General features: G+C 34.0%; 1 protein-coding gene across 1 annotated transcript in view; it reads left to right on the top strand.

Annotated features, from left to right (window-relative positions):
• Positions 1–16,365, top strand: part of Arl4 (ADP ribosylation factor-like 4) — a 168,985-nt gene that overhangs the window by 93,966 nt on the left and 58,654 nt on the right. The window contains exon 3 of the mRNA XM_089633844.1: positions 11,415–11,485. The gene's annotated coding sequence lies outside the window, so the exon portion shown is untranslated. The remainder of the gene's footprint in view (positions 1–11,414; positions 11,486–16,365) is intronic.

The raw sequence follows: 16,365 nt of genomic DNA, 5'->3' as shown, positions 1-16,365 counted from the left end.
GCTATAACAAAGTGAAGATCTTTTGTGAGGATGTTTTAACTTGCCAAGAATAATCATGAAATACCCAGTGACAACCCTGATAAATTTTATTAGTGATTGCTACTGTCAAAGGAATAAGGCGGTGCATAAGGGAGCACATATATATGGTAACATAAGCACCTGTCTCCGAAGCGATAATAGTAATAATTTTTCAAAGTGGCCAAAATTCAAATTTCGCTTAGAAAAGCCAGCAAGTCTCAAAGCTTTTTTACGGCAAAAGCTTCTCTATTCGATAAATTCGACATCAGTACATAATACATTCCTAGAACGTAGTTATTTTATCACCGCCTTCCCCTGAACACGATATTCGTCTTAGTTTTACTTCTACCGTCGTAAAATAAAATTGCTTTGTAATCTTGAAAAGCCATAATTCTGTGGTTAAATCTCAATCGATTTCCGTTGCCTACTCTCTCACAGAATAATGTGACATTGTTGAAATATTTTCGTGATGTGTGTTCGCTATGTGAAAGGATTCCGTACCGTCAGCAAATTGGTATTCATGCTGGCCCGAACCTCCGTCCTGATATTCCGTAGGGCTGACGGTTATTTACCTGGCCTTCGGAATGAGGGCTCAATGGAAGATTGATGACTGATTTTATCTTTATTTTCCTCCTGAATACTTCTGAGCTCCTGGTTCGGTGTTTTGGAAACTACGGGTTCTCAATGACTTCATGTTTTCAAAGTTTAGCTAAAATCTTTATTTGAAGAGGTTTTTCTTTGACAGATTGTAATAATAATTGTTATTAATGATGCAGCTTTGAATAATGTTCTTTGATATAGAGTATTATAAATATATGATCAGTTCTAAATACTCTTACTAATTCTCTTTCGATCTTTGAAATGAATAAGTAACTTACGTACCTGGTATCTGGCTGATGATGGACTGCCACAAAACTATGTACAGACAAACACTCCTTGCTTCATTTACATTCCTGCATTGGCTCGGACATACGTATTATTCTGACTCATGATATGATATTCACTTCATCATGCCATGTCTTCCTCGGGTGTCCCCGACTTAATGCGTTTCACGTAGCATGTAAATAAATAAATAAATTAAATAAAGTTAAAATAATTACAATATTTCTACGTTGGCTCAAGTTGCATTTTTACTAATTGCTAAAGCAAAAATCTTATAAATTTAGCGAAGACTAATAAGCCGCTTGCATCGTTATGTGAAAACAGTTCTGCCATATTGTACAAAAAAAAACAAAATTATTAAAGTTTTTGTACCTTATAGAATTTCAAGTTGGAACTCGACTTTTGTTTCTGAGTTTAACTATTGTGAAAAAATAAATTATGCTCTCATTCTTAGTTACGCCACGCCGTAATGCGTTCTATTTCTGGTCCATTGTTCCGAGAATTTCACCTCTGTGTTCTTATTATTTTATTTTTCCTTTGCAAAGTAGAAAATCGCCGGACCTTTTGTCATTATTTTAATCCCTATTGTTAAGTACTCGAGCGATAGCCATAAACGCTCTGCAAGGCGAACTTTTCTTTCGTCTTACTTTTTCCATAAATTGTGAAAATAACCCCGCGATTATTTAAGTACTTTGCACCACTTCGTCACCCATGGCGACGATTTAGTTAGATTAGGGGTGCAATCTAAAAGATTTCTAATTTGAAAAATAAATGTAAAATAATACACCACGTTAAGACGATAAAGTTGCCATTATCTCTTTTCGTATTCTTTTCTTTCTGGGGGAAATGTTCTTGAATCCTGACCCTGGAGTCAACGTTTCATAAGTCTAGAAGTAGCCCTTTGTTGGCCCAGGCCTAGGGTTTTGTAACTAGATCTGAAGAGTCAGGTCATTCCCAACCTTCCCTTCCCGATCACCACCCTTTTCACAACATTCCTCAAATTTGTTGCCATGCAAGATGGTATCAGTCAATAATTCACACATAGCTTGAACCATCGCGAATTATCGATATTGAACCAATGTAAACAGCAAATTAGAATGTGTTAATTTTAGCGGTGACTTATCATCAATAACAGTCCCATTAAAATCCATTGTCTGACATAGTTTCGGAAACCAATTGAACTCCTAAAAGTGTTAAACACGTAATAAAGTAATTAGGTTATGTAGTTTTTGTTTCGTAGCAAAAGCTTTATTTCCATATTAGATATGCTCCACTTTAAGGATTTATTATTTTAATCTGTTAAAAGCTCGTCCTACTAAAACTCAATTGATACTATAATGTATGTTAATTATCTCTACCTGCTCGATAAAGCTCTGGATTGCTCCTTTATTTAATTTTAATCTTCGTTCAGGTGCCTCCTCACTTGGCCCGGAGCAATTAAGTCCAAGTTTTGTCGGTCGTTACGAGCTTACGAGTCTCGGGACGGTATTCGCAAAAATGGAGTTAAACGTTCTTGCTAATCACGGCACGTACTTGTGAAATTGTTGTTACGTTGTTTTTACGAGGAGCCATTAAATACATCTGGAAGTAGTACCTAATCCAAATACTTTAAGTTGAGATTATCCGATTCTTAGAAAGAAGGTTAAAATTTTGATACGTGTTTTCTAGAATATGAAAAATATTTAATAGGTGGTATGGAGATAAATAACATTATACACGGTGTCCGGAAACTCGTAGTACAAGCGGGAAACTGGAGAATCTACACCACATGGGGAACCCAAAAAAACATAAAGTTTTTTGATTTGAGCATTTTCAAAAAAAAAAAAAAACCAAAAAAAAATATTTTTCGGCTATTTTAGGGTTAAAGTTTTTTCTGGTGTTAAGGGTTGAATAACAGATGTTTTAACCCTGCAGAGCAGAAATATTTTATGATTACACCGGGTTAAATGAAGGGTGATTTCAAAATAATGCTTCAAATCCGAGTTTCTTCATTTGTTTTACTTTCAAATAGTTTTAATTAGTTGGGTACTTTGATCTTCAGTAATAATTTATAAGAATTTTATTAAAAAAAAAAAATAAAAATAAAAAATCAACTTCAAACTCGATTTACTCGATAACGAAAGCTCAAATAAAAAAAAATATACTACAAAATCGACTCCAAATGTGATGTAGATTCACCAGTTTCCCGCTTGTACTACGAGTTTCCGGACACCCTGTATAAACGAGTAAGAATATATTAATGTCTAATGATAATTGCAAGTAAAATTGTCATTATAACATGATTTTGTTCAGAAAATTAAAACTTGAGTTCAGGCTCTCTAGTACAAACTCATCGAAAAGGTTTTATTGAAAATGTCAGTTCACGTCAACTAAATATGCCTGATTTAGGCGTCTTCAACTTTTTTTTGTTCTTCGGCGATTTGTTTTCAGGCACGGGAACAATGTTACCGACATTATCGATAAAATCTTTATCCGATATGCTTGTGCTTGGTGGGCCTGGTGAATCGAAAGGTTACGTGTAATTTGATTTGATTTCTTTGTTGACAACAGAGTGAATACGCTTATTCCTCTTTAATCTTATTTTTATTTGGAATAACGACCCGATCGAGATAAACACATTGCTCTCTCTGGCGCTAGGCCCACGCGAAATTCATCCGAGACAGCTATTTATGCGTTATCTTAGATCTTCACACAGATAGCGCGCTTTACATACAGCGGGAATGTTCTTTATAGCACCATTTAGCCCGTAGTGCTTCGAGATAAAATGCTCTGTTATATTGGTGAATCGATCTTCGGTATGACAATCCAGAAGTCACAAACCCAGAAAATTATACTGAAATGACATCAAATTCAGCGTCCAAATCCATGCTATTCATACAGCGGGATTGTTCGATATAGCATCCTTTACCCTATAGTGCTTCGGGATAAAGTATTTGTTGTAATATTTGGGAGGCGGGTTTGGGTACCGCCGCCCCGAGAATCATTTATTTTATAACCAACCAACCTCTGTCATGTCACCCCAAGTGGTTTGCAGATCTTGGCGGCGGATGGGGCTACTACCTACTGTGTGGCGGGTCGGATCGGGAAAAAACTGGTTGAGGAAGACCCTTCGACCTATCCAACAGGACTCTATAGACCCATCTCCTTGCACCGCAGTGAGAAATGGATTCATACGTCCGTCTCTCCTGGATACACTGACCCCCAGATTCCTACCCACCCCTCATACCTGTTTCCTTTCTATATTTCCTTAAAAAGAATCTCTACACAACATCCTCATGACATAGATTGTGATGGAAATTATTTTCCTGAGGGCCTCTGGTGTGGAGCTAATGTAAAAATATCGACAAATCGATCTATAGCATGATAACCCGAAAAATTATATCGATATGACTTCAAATTCATTTTCATTTTCTAATAGTATATACCTTTCTAATATCTTTTATTTTATTTTTTACAAACTCTTAATGCCTTTTAGACATTTTATAAGCACTTCATTCTTCCTTATACTACTTTATTGTATATTATTACATATAATTTATTATTTTGACTTCTAACTATACTACAGATTTCTACTTAAATTATATTTATATCTCTTTGTTTTTTCATACTTTTAACCTCACTTACTATTTACTGATTATACCATTATACTTACATTTATATTGTTGCATTCCTTATGTTGATGTACTGTTCTCTGTAAATTAGTATGTGAATGGCACATGTTGTGCCGTATATGTGAAATAAATAAATAAATTGAACGCCAAAATCCAATGATTCCGTACAGCGGGAATGTTCCTTATAGCATCGTTTGTCTCCTATTGCTGCAGAATAAAACGTCTTTGTTTTACTATTTTCGGTAAATCGATCCGCGGCATGACAACTCAAAAGTCATAAAACCGAAAAATGACATCAAATGGAACATCCAAATCACTCAATACCACCGATGCTTTGTTTTCTGGTAAATTGGAAAGAAACATGCTATTAATGGTTTAGTTTTACGGCGGATCGGCGATATCGCCTCTATCACTGGAATTTGCATAAGTTCGCTATAAGCCATGGATAAAATAGAAAATTAACCTATTTTGTCTTTTTGTCACGAAGGTTTTTTGCCCGCTACCAAGGGAGTACATTAATTAATCCGGATTTTTCGGTTCAATATTTTTTCAGGTTCGGTTATTTCCGTAACTAATTTAATCACGCCTCTTTGTGGTATGGAATTATAAAAACAATTTAACAAATAAAATCAGATTTTTACACCACCTTTTACGATTTATTTAAACTCAAATATTAATCATATTAAAATTTAAACTATGATTTTTTTAAATTATTTTGTATTCCTCCCTTATACAAATTCAAGCCCTCGTGGCCCTTGATTCGCAGCGATTCCCTGGTTGGCTTTAATATTATTTATTTAATAGTACTATGAGACCCAGATACTACTTGAAAAGTTATCCCGTTTGTGTTATTATTTGCTATATATATCAGCTCTATTCTATTTCTATAAAACCATTTGTATTGAAACACATACATAATATACGCCTTCTGACTTTAAACCTGCCGAAAACATCCCCTAATATATACTAGTCATCCAGAGGGGCACTTATGAGTCTCCTGTGCGAAGTATATATAAATAATACAAACTTAGTTCAACCCTATTTTTGGCTCGAAATTGTCCCAAACTATTTCACACAAAATTGCTCCTAAATGTGAAAATTTATCACACTACATTCCTTTCATCCATATACAGTGGGTGGCCAAATCATTATTATTGCTAATTTTATTAATAGACTTTTTAGAAAATTACCCATGCCTCGAAATGATCGTCAAATTACGTAGGAGTTACTACTTTCTCTTGAACAAGCTTTGTGCTGTAGAAATAAGGTAACTGTAACTCACGCCAAGAGATTTTTCTAAATATTTTGTATTTTGCTATTTCTCAGATTTTAAAATAAAATAATTTATTTTTAATTGTACAAGAAATACCTAATTTACCTAAAAAGTATAAAATACCTCCATTTAAAAATATTATATGTACAGCTTCAAACTGATAATAATGTAATTTTTTCACGTTTAACTAATAATTTGGCCACCCACTGTATTATGGAAATGTTGTGCATTCAATTTGTTCCTGCAAAGTGATACAATTTGGGGAGAATATGTGTGAGACAAATTCCCCTAAATGCAATTTATTTGACCATACGTTTCGGGCGGTTTCTACTAGATTAAGGGCACTCCACTGGGGTCCATTTGCTCTCCGGGCACGTGGCTGGTTGAATATTCAAATTTGGACGCAAAATGCCTTAGGACGGGTTGTTTCGAAGAACTTGAAGAATTCTTCAAATTTCAACGTTAATTTTCGAGTTCTGTGAAAGTCCTATTCAAGTTCTGATATTATGTAATTATAGGCTAGTTGCTTGATGAAACTGAAATAATAACAGAACTAGAAAATATATTTCACAGAACTCGCAAATTAACGTTGAAATTTGAAGAATTGTTCAAATTCTCCGAAACAACTCGTCCTTAATGTTTCAAAATCGAGCCATGCCGCTAACTGAATTGCTTTGAAACTTGTGTGCGTGAACGTGAAATAATGAATTTTATCAAAAGCTTAGAGTAGACGAGCGTAGCCAATATTTTAGTATTTTTAAAAATTATCCTTGCTAAAAAGTTTGCACGGTGTATGAAAATGACTGCTCAAATTGAATTCCTGAAAATCCTGAACAGTATTAGATGATATCAGTATGAAATCTTATTTGCAAAATCAGCGAAACGCGAATATATGAAACGGCTAGATTTTCAGTTTCAAAATGTTTGTTTTCTCCGAAAATTCCACAAATAGGCATATCAGTGTACGCGTGAATTTTCCTTTGATATTGAAAGTTTACGCTTTTTCGTGGAAATGAAAAACACTCAGTTGATTCGCTTCTTTACTAGGAAAGTTGGAAATGTAGAGAGAGATGACAGTGAAACATTTTCACCGAATAACCAAAATATTGGTATGTATTCATGGTCTCCGTGTTCGTGGCTTGAACCCTTATCTTTATGTGGGTCACGAGAAAAGAAAACATTCGAAGGTTCTACGTCCTCCCCCCGCCCGTTTATCATTCTAGAACGCCCTGGCAGGCGGGTGAAGGGCGGCAAGGGCTGGGAAATCGGTGGTGTATGGTGTATATAGCTTTTCTTCACGGCTTCTATTTTCTACAGGCATAATTGTCTCATTTTAATATGTTTATTTATCCTGCTAAAATGGCGCATGCTATTATCACCATGTTTGTCAGGTTCACTATCATGGCGCCTTTAATTATTCGTCCATATAAAGTCAATGTCAATTAATATTTTACTTTGTTGTGGTAATTGAACTAGTTTACCTCCCCACTCAAAATCAATTACGTGGACTTTACGAAGGTCATCGAGAATGTCGTATGCGAGATAAATGACTTTGTTAAAATCAGGTCTTCATTAAAATCAGGTATTCATTAAAATACATAATTAAACTGGATTTGGTTTCATGAAACACACGCATGTTTTTATTTGTAAACATTTATCGTTTTTACAATATTTTTTCTAGAGCATATATTTTTTTTTAATATCCTGGCATGTACCTACATACTGTCCGTCAGTGCCTTCGATGGCGAAACATCACTAAGCAGAATTCTATTTCACTTCAAATTAATTTTCTTTTCCTTTCTCCTTGATTTATGTCGGTTATTTCAATTCAGTTTTTTTTACCTTCGTTTCCGATTTAGAGCATTAAACTTATTCAGGTAAATCATTCAAAGACACCCTTTTTTTCGCAGTGAAAAAAGCTGAAGTATTAATCAAAAAACATAAAAAAACAACATTCTTGATTTGAATCTAAAATTACATGGAATTTATAAACGTTTTACTCACTATATCCATTTGCGGGGTAAGATTCGGGGTAAGATCAAAATAGTTTGAAAAACTTTTTTGATACTTTCGATACTATCGTTGTACACCAATACATTAAAACATTTTAGACTATTTCATTTGGCATCACCAAAGGTTGGCTAGGCCCAGTGTCATGTTTTTTTTTATCTTCCGACTAGTCCCAGGTCCCGATTGATTGATATGACGAGATTGGTGAGTCATCCCCGAAACATTCTGTAGGGGCATGATGGGATTCCTCTTATGGGCCATCAATACCCTTCCTCCCAAAGGGGGAACATATAAAATGCATGGCGACATGAGTTTTCGACCCTTGTTGCAACAATGCATACATAGTAACGTCATCATTTTATCAGTCCATATAAATAAACGTGTTTATTTAATTCACCATCTTGAACACATTTTAAGTGGTTCCACCGTATGGTAACATTAAAAATATTTGAGCACTTAATTGTTTCAATGCTTACGAGGTAAAGTTTCTTGTTACCAAAACAATTCTTTGAAAAAATACAATCGTACCGTCGAAAATATAGCAGAATCAAGGGAGATGGGTCATAAATCGTTATTAGTTTATATCCTTTAGCCATTATAAGTTATGCAGTAGTCTGCATATCCCGTATTTACGAACAGCGGTACCCTGGCTTTGTTTCTACCTACACACTAAACACGCAACGTTCATTGGCTCCGCCCCTTGATGGTCCGTGCATTTTGGTCGTGGCTCGGCAACAGTCGACACGCTTCCTTGCCACATCACCCTCTATTTCTGCTACCTTTGTTACCGTCTCTTATCTGAATTTTGTATATACGGCCTTTATAATCATTTGGTAAACTGTTAAAATAAAGCTAAATTAAATTTTAAAAAATAATCTTTCGTCTGAGAATCGTCCTTTAAAAATATTCAATACCCTTTCGGTATTCTTTGTGAGGTTCCATATTCCATTACTTCTAGCCATTGCCACTGGTCTGATGCACATTATAAGGTATTTTTATATGCAATTAATTATTTACACATAACAAAAAAAATATTACTCTTCCTTAAAAAAAAACAAAACACGGAAACAACTCACAATAATTAATCACACTTTTACCATTCGAAGAATGCGTGTATTATATATTATATTTTTCGTTTCATCCAACACTCCATTTTGCCTTTAATCTCTCCGATAACTCATTCTGTGCCACACAATCGTTAATCAAAACATCCCTCTTTCATCCTATCCCCTCTATAGGCAATATCGTTTTGTTCGATCATTAATTCATAATTTCCTCACAGTTGCTGTAGTTTATCCTGGTTTATACGAGAATAAACGGAGTTTTCCCCTAAAGGGCTTTCCGCTTCGACAATACGGAATAAAACAAACACGAGAACGTACATTTGTGTCACATATTTCTGGAAATAATTGTTATTTTATTCTATTGTTTGTTTTTTCCAGCCACCCTTCGTTTTCTGCTCTAATAATAGCGTTGTTATTATTTCGTGACGAGAATGTGATGGGGATATTATGTTGTTTTCTTCACATTTATATCATTATCAAATTGTGTTTAACAATATGTTTATTGCCGCCACAGTGAATAATTCAAACCGATGCTTTGCAGTAGGGAGCGGATTAATATGCGTCAAAAATCTATGTTGATATAGTACGAAAATAAACAGAGAATATATCATTTCTAGTTCTGGACTGGAAATTCTGGTGCCTTCTTATATCGAAGATTGGCTATCTTCAGGGCAAACTTCACCATGTGGACTACAGCCCAACAACTCTGCTTAACTGCACTAGTACCTGTCACATAGATTTCGCCGCGTTTACGTCTGCTACGTCTTATGTGTTTCGTCTTCTAGATTATCAATTGTATAATCTTTATTTGTCGTTCCTTGTAATAGAACCGAGAGACTAACTAGCTCTAAGAATAGGATAACTCCAATATATTAGTCTTATCAAGGAATGGTACAATGAACCATTCTGATTCGAATTATTTCATCCTATATTCAAGTTCTGTTATTAGTTCAGTTCTGTGAGGCAATTTTTCCATCATCATATAATAACAGAACTTTGATTGAACACAGAACTTGAAAATTAACTTCTAAATTTGATGAATTGTTCAAATTCTATGAAACAACCCATCCTCAGTAGAATTTATTTCGCCAAGCAGAAAACAAATCTAATTGAGCAAACTGTGAGCTGTGTTTCGACTTATTTTATATATTTTTTGTGCGACGCGTATTTGACCTTACTTCGGGCAAACCAGCAAAACATTTCCATCGGCTTATCTCTTAAGCCCCCGCATACCCATTTTCTACCGATTTATATAAAAGTTTCTCGTTAACTCTTTAAGTTTTTAAGTAAAAAGGGTTATTTTTGAAGATAATATCTATACATTTGTTACGCTGAAACGTTAATTATATGAAATTCACTCGATAGAAAAAAAATCGTAAATTTAGCTCCGAAAATTATTAAAAACACGTTTTGTTCTGTTATTTAATATGTTATAGGCATGAAAAAATATCAGTGTATCTTTAAATGCAACTAATGCATTTGTCGAGAGATTTTTGCTCTATTTTAAACGAGTCGTGTTTTATTAAATATTTTCACCATTTTCGCTTAATTATTATCGTTTTTTTTTATATTAGCGTGCTCCCTCTAACATTCGTATTTACATATCTCCCTTTCAAACCGTCTTTGAACGCTTACTACGGGGCTTTAAGTGGTGTTTCTAGTAATTCCATGATATTTCATCAAAATGAAAATTCAACACACCTTTAAAAAGGGATAGGATAAGGTAAATTGACCACTAATTGGTTTCATCAATTAGGTAGAAAGGAGAGTGAAAACAACAACAAAAACTCCAACAAAAAATAAACCATGTAAAAGATCTTTATGTTCTAATCTTTATCATTATGTGTATATATGTACCTGCCTAGTACTTTTAAAATAGAATGCTACCCAAGCAGCAGTTAATCTTATGTTTAATTGGATATTTTATTTTATTCTATTTCTTCTCTTTGTTATTCATGTTTATAAAAAATATGTTAGTAGGCTAAAGCACCAGTTAAAAGTACATATACCTATTATTTCATTATTATTTTAATACTATACTTATCAAACAACTTATCAAAATGTTAATACTCATCCTAATTTGATTGTCCTAAAACGGGAATCCTCCTATAAGGTATAATCTTTTACTAAATAAATAAAAACAAAAGAGTAATTAAAAGTGATGAAACAAAAACTAAGTTTAATAGTTACATATGTAACCTATTTAACCTAGTTTTTGATTCATCACTTTTCATGATTTTATCACTTTATGGAGGTGTGTTGAATTGTCATTTTGATGACATACCCGGTCACCGTTTCTAGTAATGTTTCATATAAAACATAAAATTAATGTTTTTATTCCCTTTCTACTTTTTTTTCCATCTTGCCTTATAAAGTATTTTGTTTTCATGGTGTTGTGGACATTTAGATGTTCTTTGTAAAAATAAACATCTAAAAGCCCGACTGGGCGTAAAAAAACAACAAATAAACCTCTTAATTATTACCTTTCCATGTATCTTTAATCATTATTGTTTCTACTATGCATTCTTACTAAATATTTATAATTCATTGTTTCAGGAATAGTGGTGGATACTTTTATTGGAATGCTGAACTGTGAATACTCAGACAAAAGAGCACAAAAACTACAGGTTTGTTACATGCTTTACTCTCAGTTAAATAGTTGGTTTGAATAATATTTTCAATGATAATTTAATGACTTCAAATTACTTCGGCGATCTTTTTGCGAAAATCGCCATAAAGGCGAAACGAATAATTTCACGCATTTCTTTTGGTCCAACTTTTCCAACCCTTGTATTGTAGGCTTTATTTACATCCCCGCAACTCGACTTGTTGGTAGTTTGTTCACTACTTTGACTCAACAAGTCCGGGGCAATCTCCTATAGAGCCTTACAGCTACTCAATATACATGGTTTCCCATCTCATTTCCTTGCCAGTCCACGTTCGCCAGAGGATTTCTCCATGGGGAGGTAAACTTTTCAAATTTTCTTGCCTTTCTGTCTACCTTGCTATAATTAATTTCCCTTCCCTCCGCCACACCGAGGAGCAGATTTGTCTAAGTTTTTTTTTCAAAATTCAAACCGTGTTTCCCATTTTCTGGTTTCAATTTCAATTTATGTATCCAAAAACTTTATTTTGTTAATTATTTGTTAAAACAAGGAAAAAAATCCTTTGAATAATCCCCTTGGTGAAAAAAAACTGATAGAAAGTTTCATACTAAATAAGGTTATTTCTCTATATTCTGTCTATTATGACGTCTGAGCACGATGTCAGGGAACTTGTAGTATAAGGGGGAAACTGGTGAATCTACACAACATAGAGAACCATTTATTTTTTTTAAACTTTTTTTTCCATTTCTTTCGGCAACTAAACGGTTAAAACACTTTTGGATCCGGGTCAACGCTTCGACACATTTTAACCCTTCGAGCTAATTTGTTCGCTTTTGGGAACAACTGACGATCTCACTGAAATCGTCGTATCTCCCTTACTGTTGAGGTGAGAAATATGATCTAAACGGCGTTAGAATTATAAAAACGCCACACTTTCTATCAAAATATAGAAGTTAGCCACATTAAGATAAAATGTACCACTATTTTATAAAGGTTCCGACCGCAATTCGAAAAAGTATACTTATCGTAGATTAAATAAATGTGTTTTAGTTACAAAAAAGGAGAATAAACCATTTATTTTATTATTATGTTTGCCTCCAAATTTTTAACATTTAAAAAACATAAGTTTAATTATAATAATACAATTTAAAAGCGTATTTTATCAATTTTCAAAAACAGTTGTTAAAAAATATTCTATTTATTTGGATTTTATTGCAAAGCTGAAATACTCTGAATAGGCCTGAATAGACATTAAACAGCTTATGTGATACCTCCTATCGAACGATTTTTTTCAAATTTAACCTGATTTACTCGAAAACTAAAGCTCAAATCAAGAAAGTTATACATATACTACGAAATCGACTCCAAATGTGATGTGTATTCACCACTTGTAGGCACCACGAGTTTCCGTACTCCGTGTATATGTATGTAAATTATAATCTATAAGTTGTAAAGTTAGAACTTTGTGTTGCCTTCATTATTAAAAATGAAAAAAAAAAACTTTTTTAACCACCACGTTATTGGAGTCTCAAAATTTAATATTGCCTGGCGTAAAAATTCCTTACTTAGGGAAAATATTAAACAAAATAATATGAATACATATATTGTGAAATGTGCACGTTGTTATAATACATAGTCGTGTACTAGAGAAGCCAGATACATTTACATTATATTGTATAAATTCTTTGACACTCTTCAACGAGTGGCCTACCTACATAAAGTTTCCAAAAATCGATGTACATAATGGCATTAGAATTTTTATATTAGATATCGAAAAACACAAATTGGTGACTTGTATACTGAAAAGAATACCTATTTATTTTTAAATTCAATCATCTTTATGCTACTTTTTTAAGCTGAAAGATCTGAATAGAACTATATAAATTCTGTCGTAAATAATGTGATACGTGGTCTTTTTTAAATGGATACGAATTTTTTTTTCTTTCGTTGATGTTTTCCGAATTACTTCGTTATTAGTTTTCTGTTTTATTTTCAATGCAAACAGAATTTTTCGCGAACATCCCGCCGCTGCTACGCCGCCTACGGTGCTACGCCGTAGCGTGCCGCTGTAGCCACCCTTTATCCGGATAAAACTACCCCAATCCCCATTTGCCTTCGTGTTTTGCGAAAACTCGTATGAATATATGGCGTGCAGGCCGTTAACAATATTATTTTTATAAGGGTTGAAATACACCATAATTTTTAACACGATTATATTTTGTCCTTTGTATTTGGTAGGTATATTTTAACAGCCTTATTTCTATGACAAATGGCTTGTATTATAAGTATGGTATATATTTTTAGTAAACATTGATTATGATCTTTATAGTCTGCGTTTAATATATGTTTTGGTATATCGGCTTGTTCAAAAGTATAAAGTCTATTTAAGAAGCATAATTTTTCTACAATTTGGGAGGCGGGTTTAGGAACCGCTGCCCCGGGGACCATTTATTGGATAACTAACTCATAGGTCACCCCGAGTGGTTCGCTATGTTTAGTGACCAAGCAGGGGTGCCGGGTTCATCGGATGAGATGTGTTTAGTATGCGTAGTTTAGTATGGCCTACCAGCTACGTGGTGTGTGGTGTGTCCTCTCCAATCTTTGATCTCCTCTTGACCCATCGCCTTGCGCTGCAGCGGGAAGGATATATCATACGCCTGTCACTCCTGAAAACACTGATCCCTAGATTCCTACCCATCCTTCTAACCTTTTTCATTCCCAGAACATTATCTCCTTCCTTAACATAAAAAACCCTCCACACAGCATCCCCAAAGATGACATAGGCCCTGAAGGGAAATTATTTTCCTCGGGGCCTCCTGTGTGTAGTTAATGTAAAAACTAGGCATTTTATATGAGTTGTATCTTACCTTCATGTGGTGGTGAGACGTCGAAGAAACTATTTAAAGGACCGAAAATTGAAATATCTCACAGCCACAAAAGTCTGCGGGTTGATCAGTTTTGTGCTACAGTTACTTCAAATTCTGTAAGTATGTTTAACGACTTAATGGGAAACTTATTCCTCAAAAGGATTGCTTTTTAAATAAAACGTTTTAATAAAACTGATAATTCGCTCAAAACAATAATAATATTTTGATTCTATTGTAACGGTACAACTTTGAACATGCGTCAAATTTTATTTATCATTATTTTCTATTACCCATAATATGACACATGTGCAATATTATAAATAATACGTCCACAGACTCTCAGGAACTTTCAGGATATCACGCCGAGGCAACTTTTCGACTTACGCCGGAAAGTTTTTCGATGTAGCCACTAACATGTTATATTGAGCCCATTTATCATGTGCTTTCTTCCCAAATTTATCTGACGTGAATATTTATAGCTTTGCTGACTTATTATGGGTCATATTTTTTTCCGGGATGCGCCTCAGTGGCCCAACGATAAACTTTCAAGCCCCCGAGGAGCATATCCCAACCGGACCCACCCATTTTTATGCTTTATTTAGTACATTTTTATCGACTGGTTCAAAGAATGAACAAATTTATAAATAGATTAGCGTCACAGTTGGAAAAGTTACTTTTTTGTCACTAACTATGATTATGTGCTCTAATCAGTTCAATTTTAGTTCAATATGAGATTAAAAGAGAGAAAAAGGTATTCCCTCAGATATATGAAAAATCCTTTGTTGGTCTTTTCGATGATATACATTTTTTTTACCTACATCTACAAGAATCTCGTTACATCAATGCACCAGAGATACGCGACCTACCAATAAAACACAATTCGGCGATTTAACGTCTGTGACTAAAGTATATAATGTCGTAGGTGACAAAAATTGTTTTAAAAAAGTAACATATTATATAAAAGTAACATTTTATATAAAAGTAACATACATATTATATAAAAAAGTAACGTCTTCAGTATTATTAACTTCCACATAAAACGATAATCACGGGAAAAAAATCTGTTGATTCTTGCAAAATTCTATTCCGAATAAATTTGGTATTAAGTAAATTATCTCTATAATCTTTATTTCGTATACCAGAAGTCCCGTAGTCGCTGACATTCATAGCGCACAATAATGGTATTATTTTCGGACTCGCTCTTGGGCGGTATAATTCGCACGGTGGATTTTTAACACGTAATTTGAACGCACGCTGTTGAAAGTGTGGTAAAATAAATCAAAGTACAGGTGTATTATTTTCTTATCTGCTTTATGGGAGTTCACTGTACAAACGCACCTTAGAAAAAACCGCTACTGGCTAAAGTATTAACTAAATTCTTGAACTTTGGGTGTTTTTTTTTTACTATTTTCCGATAAATATTTTGTTTTACTTTCATGAAATTGTGTTGGAATAACTTCTCTATCCACCGTTTAAGATTATTTTTTGCTTTCGATGTCCCCGGCCCCCGCGCCGTTCACGAGGCCCGAACCCCGAACGACTGCCCAGCTCACTTAAGCTGTCGTTACGACACTGGATGGGAATATTTTATGTTGAGCACATTTTAAAATCGATTGAAGGTGGGTATTTTGTATGGGCTCTTATATCTAAGCTTTTGAATTTCACGTGGGTTTTTTTTTGACTATGTGAACAACATAAATTTTTCATTTAGTTTTTTGCAGGTAAAAAATGTTTTTTCATATTATTTAATGTTGTCATATTCATGTCAAGATTATTTAAAGCACGTACATATGGTATCTACACTTTTTGGCGAAACTGATTTAGGAACGAAACCCTACTTGAGAGAATTCATATTTTCATGTATTAAAATGAAACATCTCTAAATCACACTATTACAAAATATTTCTATACGTTAAATCATTTTTATCAAGTGATTCAAACTTGAAATTTATAAATTATAACGGTTTAGCGAGATTCAATGTGTGTTCATCGTCACCACATCATCCGTATCCGAGTGATTAATTCGAAAGGCAA

The sequence above is a fragment of the Hesperophylax consimilis genome, chromosome 7, assembly GCF_061612785.1.
Source record: "Hesperophylax consimilis isolate HC1 chromosome 7, BYU_Hcon_1.0, whole genome shotgun sequence".
NCBI classification, from domain to species: domain Eukaryota; kingdom Metazoa; phylum Arthropoda; class Insecta; order Trichoptera; family Limnephilidae; genus Hesperophylax; species Hesperophylax consimilis.
This window is presented reverse-complemented; position numbering and strand designations above follow the sequence as displayed.